At 44.1% G+C, this 13767-nt stretch overlaps 1 long non-coding RNA gene across 1 annotated transcript; it reads right to left on the bottom strand.

Moving 5' to 3' along the window:
* Positions 1-328: 328 nt before the first annotated feature.
* Positions 329-13480, bottom strand: LOC310712544. The gene is made up of 5 exons (XR_014528919.1): positions 13300-13480; positions 10193-10387; positions 8465-8614; positions 2001-2147; positions 329-588 (listed from the first exon to the last, which is right to left on the bottom strand). It is a non-coding gene; the product is annotated as an uncharacterized lncRNA (long non-coding RNA).
* Between the last annotated feature and the right edge of the window lie 287 nt (positions 13481-13767).

The following is a 13767-nucleotide window of genomic DNA, read 5'->3' as shown; positions in this document are numbered from 1 at the left end:
AAAACCTCTGAATTTAATAATGATTTTTTTCCCTGTGCAATGTATATTATTTTGTTTTTAACCCGTTTTATGTATTTTATATTTAGTAATGTCCTTGGCCAAATCATTTAATAATAATTGCATTTGTATCTGAAAGAAACAGTTCCAAGAACCAGCATTTTATTTTTCTTAACCATTTATTTTGCATTATAATGATCATAATGATTTTTTTTTATCATACACTACAGAGTTCCTTGTATTTAGAATTCACAATCCCCACATTCTGACCCCTTTTTCTCTGCTCTTGTTTTCCTTTACCAAAGTAAGCAAGAAAGAAACAAAGATCCGGAGTCCTGGATTTCACCACCAGGCCTCCAATTTCCCTTCATTGCCATAGAATTTGGAATACACAAGGAGGAGGTCTACACTGTCCCATTTAGCCTTCCTGTTCAGGCTGGTATGAGATTCATGAAGCACTATAACAGCTTTCTTCGGTAACTGTAAGAACAAATCTCCCAGTTGCAATAAGAAATCTTCCATTTTTGCGGATGGTACAAAGATTTGTTGTTGAACAACCTTTGAAAGTGAAAAAGGTGATAAAGAAGGTATCTGGAAAAAAGAAAAGAAGTGTTGACTTTAGTCCTTTTCCCAGGGAATAGGAGATGGTGCCTGTGATGGTGAATGAGAATTTTAACACGTTAGTTTTAAAAAGTCTTTATTTAAGAAATCTGAGAAATAAAATAATTCCATCATAACATGAATGTACAAAATTTTCAACATTAGGAGTTAAGGTAAAAAAACTACTCAGATTGGCATCATACCCAAAGGAGTCTCAAGACATGAAGTTTATTAATAAACAGGTTCTATTTATAAAATATTATGAAATTAGAGGTTTTATAAACTGCCCTAATTAATATGTTAACAAAATCAAATTCTTGTCGTCAGGTGATTTGCATTAAAATGCAAGGAATTCTATCCCTGCCATCTCCTGGCCCTGTTAAAAGGCACATGCTGTGGCCACACAACAGTATTGGAAAACAACACTCCCTCCCTTGTTTGTGAGCCTTGAGTGTGTGATCCTGGCATGAGTCAAAAGTGTGATGTAGCCGCATAAAAAGCTGGAGTTGCATTCCATTGTCTCTCAGGATGGTTGGATGCCAACTGAGGCTGCCTCAGTGTCCCAAACTGTGACCTAAGCATCCAGAGAATCCTCCTTTTATTTTACCATATATGTGTTTAAACACAACTAACATGAACTGGCGGAAAAGGGGGTTTCCAAAAGCCGATCAGGAACTCCTGTCCAAATTCTTACTCCGCCCTCAAAAGTGAAACTAGCAAAGCCTAGGCTGTAAAGGGCCGGAGAAGGATGGGGGGGGGAATGTAGGGCAGAGGCAGCTCAAATGGCCTGGACTCTGCCTCTTACTTCCTGGGGCAAATCAGCCCATATACCCCTCCCTTGTTCATTCCCGATCCCCTCTACTTTTCAGGAAGGAAGGGTGTGGTAAATTTGGTCCCTTTCCAAAGAGCATTATTCCTCAAAAACACTGTTGATCGGGAGTAGCTTTTAGGAGGATACAGAGCACCTAGCTAGATACTGCTCATTGTCACAGTATTTAAGGAAATTTAGTTACATTTCGTTACCCAATAAATATGCTTTTTGAGAAAGAGGCACACATTTTGTCCTGAACTGCATCCCAGTGGTAGAAAGATCAAGAGCAACTGGGGTGGAGCAATGAATGCACTTTCCCTTTTTGTCCAGAAGCGTATTTAATATAAACATCAGAATCTGAATCCTGCTTCTAGACAAGCAAGTGGCATTATGAAAGTTAAAGGGCAAAGTCCAGGCAGGCAAAACACTAAGGAAGAGTGCAGTGCAGCCACTAAGAGATATGACCCCACACACTTTCCAGCAACGTGCAATAGAAAAAGAGAGGAAGGAAGGGACCGAAGGAGATCAGGACAGAGTCTGCGTGGCCCAGGCGATGACTAGGCCTTTTCCCCTGATGGAATAGCAATGTTACCTTTATGAAGAGCTCCTCTAAAATCAACACATTGGGTCTCATTCTCAAGGCAGTTGACGGTCTTCTCACTTTTACACTTTTTCTTTCCTTTGGAGAAGCAGGATGGGCACTGCAGACCATTTTCAGCCAGCATGTTGCGATCAGGAACTTCCAAGATCAAATGTAAAGTGAGCATGTTAATGTCTTTGTCTGTTTTTGTATCTCTGTGTTATGTAAATGGAATCTAGCCTAGGAACTTAGTTTTGCTGGGGCAGCTGCAAGTGTTCCTCGATGAAAACGTGATCTAGAAACAATCTGGGTTCAGAGCTGAGCATGGGACAAAGTCACCATTGGTCTCTGAGATGAATGACCTTTAGCCAAAGTGGGGAGGGAGAGTGTGAACTTTATTTTCCTTTAAATCTCTCGGAATGTATTCATGTCATCGATTATGGTGTAGCCTCTCTGAAAATATAGGCTCTTAATCCCCCATTTTTGTACAGAGATTCTGTCTTTCTACTGCTCTTCAGCAATGAGCCATCCGAGAGTTTCTGTGAACCGCCCTGAGACACCCAGGTACAGGGTGGTTCCTAAATTCAAAAAAATCAATAAATAAATGTCAGAGAATGCTGTAAGGTAGGGGCTTATATTTTCACAATTATAACTGATGGGTTAGATAAAAAGGTAAAGGAACCCCTGACCACTAGGGCCAGTCGTGGCCGACTCATCTCGCTTTATTTGTTAAGGGAGCCAGCATACAGCTTCCGGGTCATGTGGCCAGCATGACTAAGCCACTTCTGGAGAACCAGAGCATCGGACGGAAACGCCGTTTACCTTCCTGCCAGAGCAGTACCTATTTATATACTTGCACTATGACGTGCTTTCGAATTGCTAGGTTGGCAGGAGCAGGGACCAAGCAACGGGAGCTCACCGCATTGCGGGTATTTGAACCACCGACCTCCTGATCGGCAAGTCCTAGGCTCTGTGGTTTAACCCACAGCGCCACCCCCGTCCCTTCTGTGTTAAGTAGTACTTGTCAATTAAAGGACAGAGAAGAACTAGCTCAAGGGTGATTCAGGAGGACACTGTGAAGGGAACCTGAGCTTACAGGGTTAAACAGCTCAGAGTGTACGCCCTGCCTACTGTTGGGAGGGGGGAGACTCCACGTCAGTTCCGAGACTCTCAAGTCTTTGTTCTGACTCTCTACTTTCGCTTTTGAGGAGAGTGGACGTGTTTTCACGATGCTGTTCGACAATGGATAGTTTGCTGTAAATAAAACTGCTTTTAGCTGCTAAGATCCTGAGTGGACTTTATTTGAGCACACTGAAGCAAGCACTGGAGTTTTTTTGGAGCTTTCTCTTGCCGCTGCTGATCTCTGCGTTTTGCTCAGAACATCGGAATGTGGCCTTTGAAGTCTGGGGCCTGGCCACGAGAGCAGCCGAAGCGGGCTGGACGCCAAGAATTTATCTGATTTATCTGAGCAATAAATCAATCACATGTCATCAGGTTATGGACGTCAGTTACTGCAATTAGAGAAAGCTTTGAAGTGCTGTGTGCTGAGAAGCTGCTGTTTTTGCTGCCGGAGGCAAAAGTCCTGCTTTGAGGCTCTGCCTGGGAGAAAGCAGGGAGGCTGGCTGCAATGCTGTGTGCTGCAAAGGGACGCCGGGAGCCTCTCCGTTGAAGCTGGCTGGTACGCGTGAGTACTTCAAAGCCCCAATGGGAGCACTGGGGGAGGAGATGGCTGAGCTCCAGGACTTTTATGATGTCCCATTTGAAAAGCTCACAGCCCAGTCCTGGGATATCTGGTCAAGAAGAGTAAGGGGGTGGTTTTTGGCCACAGGGCTCTGGAGTATAGCCCAGAGGGAGCCGGCCCCACCCATGCCTGTTGCTGCTGAAGATGGCGCAGCAGACCTGGAGGCTGCTTTGCTGGAAGATAGAGAGCAGAGAATGCAAAGAGAGCTCTGCATGTTGAAAGCCAGCGTGGACGCTATGCTGTTGCCCCACCTGGAGGGCGTTGAGTCGGCTCAGGCCGCCTGGCAGGTGCTGAGGAGTCTGTGTGATAGCTCAGCAGGAGCCCAGGGCCGGGAGGAAGCCGAGAGCAGGGAGGAAGCTAAGAGCCCAGAGGGGGCTGCTGCTGGCCATGTTCCTGAAGTTACAGCTGGGAGTAGCTGCTTTGTCTCCGAGGGGCCGTGTGATGTTGAGGCCCGCAACCAGAGTGCTGGGGAGCGTGCAGGCCCAGGCTGTGCACCCAAAGGTGGGGGTGCTGGGAACAAAGGAATGGCTGAAGAGGGAGCTGTGAGAGCTGTTGCTACGCGTCGCCGCTGTTATCGCTGTGGCTCCCCCTCCCATCTGGTGAGAGAATGTCCAGTGGAGGCACAGGAACAGCCGAAGGCCGTCTCCCGTAGCAACCAGATAAAGGGCTCTTCTTCAAAGCGTGGGAAAGGCAAGCCGAAGGCAGCTGGCAGAGACACTGAACATAAACATTTGGCAGCGTCTATGGCTACAGTCAAGAGTTGTCAACAGGATGCTGTGCTGACTTTTGTCATAGACAGTGGAGCTTCCCATCATCTAGTGCCATCTGCAGGAGTCCTAGAGAACTGCACCTCTGTAACTTCTGGGAAGACTGTCTGTTTAGCAGATGGGACTAGACACACGCTCACACAGACTGGCTCACTGTTTTGTTCTTTCTTACAGGATTCAATCCAGGCTTATGTTGTTCCAGGACTGTCTTGCGCGTTGCTGTCTGTCAGCGCACTTCTTGCTGAGAACTACAGAGTGTGTTTTGAAGACAATAAGTGCTCTATTTCTAAGAATGGACAGCACCTAGTCAGTGTTGAATGTAAAGACAGGTTGTTTGTATTGAATGCTTCTTTTGCAGGTCCAGGTGACACGGAGGAGGCGCAAGCACAGTGTGCCAACGTTCCAGTTCATGATGCGTGTGCTCACCTCTGGCACAGACGCATGGCACACGTGTCCTGGGGGTCAGTGAAAAAGATCCCAGAGTATACGCAAGGGTGCAAAATGAAATCATGTGCTAAGTTTCTAGATTGCAGAGCTTGCAAGTCCGCAAAGGTGAAAACGTGCACATACCCTAGGTCTGAGAGGGTGACCACTAGGGCTTTTCAGTTAATTCATGCAGATTTGTCTGGGCCGATGTCTGTGACCAGTATGGGAGGAGCCAAATATGCGCTGGTTCTGATTGATGACCATACGCGCAACTCCTGGTCCTTCACGATTGGACACAAAAGTGAAGCTGCACCGCTAATCAAAGACTGGATTGCGGCTGTGGAACTGCAGTTTTCCACACGGGTGCAAAACTTTCAGAGCGATCGGGGTGGGGAGTTCACCGGGTCTGCACTGCAAAGTTTCTTCCGCAAAAAGGGGATACAACACAGGTTGACTTCTCCGCACAGTCCCCAACAGAATGGGATTGCGGAAAGACGGAACAGGACTCTAGGGGAGATGTCCGCAGCTCTTTTGTTTGATGCCGGGCTCCCACAGCGTTTTTGGGGAGAGGCTTGGCGAACGGCCAACTTTATTCTGAACAGGTCGTTCAATTCAGTGGTAGGTGACACCCCGTACTTTTTGCTGCATGGAAAGAAACCGAAAATACACTATTTTCGTGTATTCGGTTGTGAAGCGTGGGTTTTGATACCAAAAGCCAAACGCAAGAAAGGTGAACCCAAGTCCCAAAAGATGATTTTTTGTGGGTATGAGCCAGGGACCAAGGGTTGGAGGTTTGCGTATCCGTCAGGGAATCAGTCCAGGATTCTGCTCAGCAACAGTGCTGAATTCTGTGAGCAGAATGGCTGGGCAAGGATACATGGGAACCCTGACATCCTGTCAGAGAGTCTGCTTGACTCTGCTGATGAAGAAGAGGAAGAGGCTGAACCTGCAACTGTGGCTCAGAGTCCAGACCCAGTGCAGGCAGAGGGGAGAACTTCTCCCAAGGCTGTGAAGATTGAGCAACGCAGTGCTCCATCTTCCCCCACAGGTTCGGCTGAGAAGTCCAGAAGGCGCAGTAAGTCAGAGGGGGAGCTCTCTGATGCCAAGGACGTTCTGGCTGGCCCTAGTGGGCCAGAGGGGGTTCCTGAAGTAGTGCTGCGTCGATCAGCTCGGACGACCAAGGGGAAACCTCCTGATAGGTTTGCCGTCACCAGTGTGTGGGTCGGAATGGCACAGTGTGAACCCGAGAGTTTTGAGGATGTTCAGAAACTGCCTCAGGAAGAAGCCAGAAAATGGCATGAGGCGATGCAGAAGGAAATGAACTCAATGGAGTCTTTAGGTGTGTTCTCCCTCACGAAGTTGCCGGTGGGCAAAAAGGCCGTGGGTAGCCGCTGGGTTTACCGTCTTAAGCCCACAGCGACAGGAGAACCGCAGTATAAGGCCAGATTAGTGGCGAGAGGATTCACGCAGCGCAGGGGGTTGCATTATACGGAAGTTTATGCTCCCACCTGTAGGAGTGAATCTCTACGTTTGCTCTTGGCCATCGCTGCACAAAGAGGGTTGCTGGTGCATCACTTTGATGTGGACGTTGCTTACTTGAACTCAGACCTCCAGGAGGATCTGTACATGCTTCCTCCTCCAGGGTTTGAGGGCATTGAGCAAGGTACTGTGTGGAAACTTCACAAGTCAATTTACGGCCTGAAGCAGTCGGCCAGGAATTGGAACTTGTGCCTGAATGAAGCTTTGGAGAAGCTAGGTTTCAGGAAGAGTCTTGCTGACAGTTGCCTGTTCCTAAGAGGATCAGGAGACTCACAGGAACTGGTTTTGTTTTATGTTGATGACATCATCCATATTGGAAAGGCAGACAAACAGGTGCAGAAGTTTGCCAAAGAGCTTGGGAAACAGTTTCAGCTCAAGAGCCTGGGTGCAGTAAAGATCTACCTAGGCGTCCAGATAGCGAGAACTGAGGATGGTAGCTTCTTGCTCAGTCAGAAAGGCAAGATTGAGCAGTTGCTTGAGAAGTTCAGAATGTCCGATTGTGCAGGAGTTCGGACACCCATGGAGACGAACTTCGTGAAAGAGAGCCAGCAAGCAGAAAGTGCAGAGTTCGAGAATGCTGAGCTCTTTCAGTCAGCTCTAGGTAGTCTGTTGTATCTATCCCAATGGAGCAGACCAGACATTGCCTTTGCTACCAACCTGCTAAGTAGGGAAGCGTCAAAGCCCAGTGTGAGTGCTTGGCACGGTATCAAGCGGGTACTGCGCTACCTACAGCATACCAAAGACTTCTGTCTTAAGCTGCCAGCTGAAGGTGAGTCGAAGCTCACATGCTATGCGGACAGTGACTGGGCGAATTTGCAGGACCGCAAGTCTGTGTCTGGGTTGGTGGTAAAGTTTGGGAAGTCACTAATTGGGTGGAAGTCCCGGAAGCAAAGTCTCATTGCGCTGTCTTCTACTGAGGCTGAATTCAGTGCACTGTCAGATTTGTGCCGGGAACTAGAGTTCTATAGATGCTTGGTGCAAGAGATCTATGGGGATTGTAGCTTGCCCATCACGGTTTGGGAAGACAATCAACCTTGTTTGAAATTGGCTGAATCAGCGCAATTTAAGGCCAGAACCAAGCATCTGGACATACGTTTCCAAAATGTGTGTCAGAGTGTTCAGTCAGGTTTGATACGGCTGAAGTATTGTGCCAGTCACAATAACTTGGCCGATGGCTTTACCAAACCTTTAAGCTTCCAGCGTCATGGGGAGTTTTGTGGTGGTTTGGAGTTGGGGGTAAGTTCTGTACATACTTTCCCCACAGTAGCGCAGGACGAGAGGGGGTGTGAAGGGAACCTGAGCTTACAGGGTTAAACAGCTCAGAGTGTACGCCCTGCCTACTGTTGGGAGGGGGGAGACTCCACGTCAGTTCCGAGACTCTCAAGTCTTTGTTCTGACTCTCTACTTTCGCTTTTGAGGAGAGTGGACGTGTTTTCACGATGCTGTTCGACAATGGATAGTTTGCTGTAAATAAAACTGCTTTTAGCTGCTAAGATCCTGAGTGGACTTTATTTGAGCACACTGAAGCAAGCACTGGAGTTTTTTTGGAGCTTTCTCTTGCCGCTGCTGATCTCTGCGTTTTGCTCAGAACATCGGAATGTGGCCTTTGAAGTCTGGGGCCTGGCCACGAGAGCAGCCGAAGCGGGCTGGACGCCAAGAATTTATCTGATTTATCTGAGCAATAAATCAATCACATGTCATCAGACACTTGGATAAGATAGGTTGGTTGTAAGGTCCATATCTGAAACATCCAATTGAAAGTGAACTTGAAGGGACCATAAGCTATTTATGAGCTGTTCAGGAGCTTAGCTATCCAATTTTATATCTGATCCTTCATGGTGCTGCTTCAAAGGACAGGAAGAAGGAGAGGCCTGGCTGGAAAGGTAACCCATCCCTTCTCAGGCAGAGACAAAGCTGCCTAGAAGGTCCCTCTGAGTACTGTTGATTGACTAAGGATCCAAGCCCTAACATGTTCATGATTCTACAATGATGCAGAAACTTACGGCTCAGAGTTTCATTGTTACACAGGTCAGTGTTGCAGCATTGCATCTTCATCTCAAAGAATTTACCATCCGCTGCAGTGAAGCTGTAATCGCCTGAGAAACAATATCTGGATGACAAACAAGTATTCTCAATTTGCACTTCAGGTTTAACTGTGAAAAAGAATTTTAAAGAACTATCAGGATCTGGGGGGGAAATGCAGTCTATTGCTCCTAAAGCACATTCATTATAATGCTTCCAATTTTCTGTGTTGTCGGAATCAGGACCTTTTCAAATAACAATATGGAAAGTATTATTCAATTTGGCAATCTAAAGTAAGGTTCTGTTTATTTATTTAAATTTGTGCACACTGCTATATCATAAAAGGAAAGAGATATCAAATGTTTTTCAGTTGTAATACATAAAAGATACAATATTAAAAGTAAATAGATAGATTTCAATAAACTAGTGTATTCTTAATGGTCTAGTGGAAAAGAAAGGTTTTCTGCAGGCGCTTAAGAGTTCAGCTGTCAACCACAAGTAGTAGTCTCTTGCCTCCATAATCCATAGAACCAGCCTCTCTTTTTATGTTAACAATTAATTTGCAAAATGCATTAAATTTGAAATTTATTCAGAATTTCATTTTAGGTCAAATTTGTTGCATGAAGAATCATGCCTTTTTCTATACATCTGTCAATACATCTGCCATACACTGCACTCTCTCTTCTAGTCGGTCCAAACAGTTTGCAGGTTCGGGGCATGCTTCCCTGAGCTCCTGTTGCCCAACACAAGACACTTGGCAAGACACTTGCATTACACCAACCTTACTACCCCCTTGCCCCTCTCCCTCCAAGAATGTAGCAGTGATGTAGGAACAGATGGTCAAGTAAGCAGCATCCCACCCAGGATTGCCCCTAGGCATTTTGGCACTGAGATGAACCACAAAATGGCACCCACTCCCTCCTGGGTAGAAGGGGTGGATGAATCGGGAACAAGCAAAGGGATCAAATCAACCTGAACCAATGGTTGAAGTAGGAACCAAAGACCATCAAGGTGGAGGGACCCACTTTGAATCAAGCTGGGTAACTAAAACCCTTTATAAGAGGTGAACTACAGGAACACTTCCTTCATGCTGGTTGCTTCTGCATCATTTCATCACTGAGAATTCTTTCAAAATTACTTGAGGGGGGGATAAGGAGCCATGAATTTGTGAAGCATCTTCATCTCCCATTCTGGTTGCTCAGCTTTTGACTATTTTTTATACATCTGTGAAAGGATTCTCAATTGTAATGTCATTTACGGCAAAGGGGATATTCAGCTTATATTGCAGGCTTCTTGTCCTAGTTTGATAACCAAAACTAAACTGGAGTTCATTGGTTTGGCTCAATAGGGATTTCTGGTTGATGCAAATCAAGTTCTCCAAGCTTGACGATCAACACCCAAATTCAGCCACTGCTTGTGATCAGGTGATGTTAGATTCCCCATTTTCATATGCAAGCCATTCATTCTTTACTTCCGATGTTGCTGGACTGCATCTCCCATCATCCCTGACTGGTGGCCTGGCTAGATAAGGCTGATGGGAGTTCTAATTCATCTACAGCTGAAGTGTCACAGCTTCCTCACCTCACTTTTTTCATAGTTGAGTTGTTCCAGCATAGACTTCTATATGCTAATAGAACCCTTAAAGTTCACCTATATCTTTACCTGGGTCAAATCCAACAGCAAAAGACAAAAAGACAGGCAAATCTTACCTATATTTGTACGCAGAACACTGGCAGAACAGGTATATATAACATTATTATTACAAGATGTTTCTGCACTGCCTTTAGATGTTATTCCAGTCCCATTAAACTTATATTTGCACTCCAGAAATACCGCTGAGGACAGGAGGAAAAGATTCATGAATCATCATCCTCATCATCCTCATTATTTCGTTTTGCTGTTTGCTTAATGAGACACAGAGGAAGAGGTGATTGTGAATGAAATCTTTTAAATTAAAAAGTGTTCAATTTAATAAGCATTTTAATAGAAGAGAATGAAATGTAATGAGTAAAACACTCATTAATTAAAACTCTTGTAGCCGTTGTTCAGAACGCTGGGTGAATTATTTCCAAGAAGTGGAGAGGTGTACTCTCCCTATCCCACAGCCAACTTTTCCTCCCATCCAGACTCTCACTTAAATACATTTTATTTCCACAGTTTGGTCACAAGCTTAGATCTGAGCACAATTGAACTTATGGAATTTTCTACAAGAGGCATTGAATGCCACCAATTTCAATTACTTTTATTTATTTTTTTATAATATTTTTTATTGCATTTTTTCCAGGTAAAGATACAAAGTCGGATATACAAAGAAATAACAGAAAAGAAAAAAGAGAGAGATAGAAAATCATCATTTCGAAACTTTTTTCCATTACTAACCGGACTTCCCCACGTCTCCCTCACCGTGCATTCTTAACAATAAAAATATCAGCAAATTATAACCTTGTTTCATGCATTCTTTTGTTCTTTCAAATGATTGTATTTTAAGTTTAAATTACTTATTATCAATTTACTCTGAAGATAAATGTAATGTTATTTTAAACATTAGTCCTTTCCTTAATATAGCTTAATTTCCCATACCATCAAATCTCATTGCTGGAGCTAACCTTTCCAAATCATGCGAATTCTTATGATTCATATAACTTATAAAATTTTTGTAAGTAGTCTTTGAATTTTTTCCAGTCCTCCTCCATTGCTTCTTCTCCCAAATCTCGGATCCTGGCAGTCATCTCAGCCAATTCCATATAGTCCATCATTTGCGTCTGCCACTCTTCCAGTGTGGGTAAATCTTGGGTCTTCCAGTATTTAGCGATAAGAATTCTTGCTGCTGTAGTTGCGTACATAAAAAATGTTGTATCCTTCTTTAACACCTTCTGGCCGACAATGCCCAAGAGAAAGGCCTCTGGTTTCTTAGGGAATGTGTACCTAAACACCTTTTTTAACTCATTATAAATCATTTCCCAGAAGGCCTTCACTTTTGGACAGGTCCACCAGAGGTGAAAGAATGTCCCTTCAGCCTCCTTACATTTCATCATCCTCATCATCATCATTATTTCATCATCCTCCTCATCATCATTATTTCGTTTTGCTGTTTGCTTAATGAGACACAGAGGAAGAGGTGATTGTGAATTAAATCTTTTAAATTAAAAAGTGTTCAATTTAATAAGCATTTTAATAGAAGAGAATGAAATGTAATAAGTAAAACACTCATTAATTAAAACTCTTGTAGCCGTTGTTCAGAATGCTGGGTGAATTATTTCCAAGAAGTGGAGAGGTGTACTCTCCCTTTCCCACAGCCAACTTTTCCTCCCATCCAGACTCTCACTTAAATACGTTTTATTTCCACAGTTTGGTCACAAGCTTAGATCTGAGCACAATTGAACTATGGAATTTTCTACAAGAGGCATTGAATGCCACCAATTTCAATTACTTTTAAAGAGGATTTGATAAATTGATGGAGAATAAGACTACTAAGGCTACTAAGCATGATGGCTATGTATTACCTCCAATATCAAAAGTAGTGTATTTCATATAACAGTTGCTGGAACCCAGAGTAAGCCAGAGTGTTGCTGTGGTGTGGTCCTGATTGTGTACTTCCCATAGTCATTGAGTTGGCAAGTGTTAGGACAGGATCCTAGACTAGGGATGAACCAATTTATCAATTTCACTTGCTGTCAAGTTCTTATTTTTCGAATTCATTTATTTATCTGCAGCCATTTCATCTAAGAAGCTGAAGGTAGTGTACATGGTTTTCCCCTCCCCATTTTATCCTCAGAAGATTCCTGTGAGGTAGGTTAAGCTGAGGGAAAGTGCCTGGTCTAGGATCCCCCAGTGAGCTTTGTGGCTGAGTGAAGATTCAAAGCCTAGCCTTCTGGATCATTGTCTGGCACTCAAATCACATTCAGCGCCCCACATTTCCACAATCAATGAGTACAGTCATACCTTGGGATAAATGTGCTTCAAGTTAACTATTTTGGGTTGCACTCTGTGGCGACCTGGAAGTAACGGTGTGCGTTACTTCTGGGTTTCGCCGCACACACAGGTGCAGGGGGTCAAAATGACGATACGTGCATACAGGAAAGTGGAAAAATACGACCCACGTATGCACAGACGTGTGGACGTGTGTTGCATTCACTTCAGGATGCGAACAGGGCTCCGGAACAGATCCTGTTCACATCCCGAGGTACCACTGTAGTAGTTGTGGATCTGGATCCTTACCAGTGGGTTGATGTGTTCTGTTCCAAGGAGTAGACTTGAAGGTGTCTTTCATTGTAAAATGTATTTAATTTCTTCCTGCAATGGCCATACTTTGGTTTCTTCCCCTTCCTTTCCTAAGCAACTTTTTCTCTCCATTCCAATGGAATTATTATTCTATCCTATTTTTAAGGCATATTTTCTCTACCTCTCCCAGTAAAGAAAAGCTTATTCATCTTCTTAGCACTTTCCCTGCACTTTGAAATCATGCCCAACATTTTCATCTGGCAATCTCTTGCCTTTGCAAATCCCCCCTCTGTGTCCCTACCCCCCTCACACACCACACACAGACACACAGAGAGTGATCCACATTTTGTGTGTATTGCTGAAATGCAGCTTTCATGTTAGAGTGGGATATTTCATTATTTTTCTACATGACATTGTTTATCTGTATAACATCACAAGAAATAATCTCTTGACTTGACTCTCCCCTACTTTCTCTTGGTAACCCAGCAGTGATTGCTCTCTATGGTGTTGATCTACACTCCTAACTCCCCTTTCCTCCCAAGAACCAAGTTCTCTTCAGTGTCCTCTAAAGATCATCAGATGTTCCCCATCTTACCTGCAGAAAGTGGGGCCAAGAGGAGGCATGCGCTTAGGAGTGCCTTCAGCATTCTAGAAAGAATAGGAGACTCAGAGCAGAGAAGGATCATCAAATGAATTGATGCAGGTAGAGGCTTGCCTGGAGAGATTTAATGGCCATGGATTCATGTCACAAGTAACACTTGGGAACAAATAGTTCAGGCAGGTCTGTGAAATGGAGTTGTTTGTTCATTACAAAGATGAAGAGGGACATACGAAAAATAAAAGCTCACTCTTGGAATTGTCTGAATTATTTCTCTAACATCTCATTAGTTGTTGATAGAAGCTTCTTAGATTTCTTCCTCATAATAATAATAATAATAATAATAATAATAATAATAATATTTTATTTTTTTACCCCACCCATCTGACTAGGTCACCCTGGCTACTCTGGGTAGGTTCAAACATATACAGAAACATAATCAAATATCAAACATTAAAAACCTCC

This window comes from Podarcis liolepis (assembly GCF_965112155.1).
Source record: "Podarcis liolepis genome assembly, chromosome: 7".
Taxonomy (NCBI): domain Eukaryota; kingdom Metazoa; phylum Chordata; class Lepidosauria; order Squamata; family Lacertidae; genus Podarcis; species Podarcis liolepis.
This window is presented reverse-complemented; position numbering and strand designations above follow the sequence as displayed.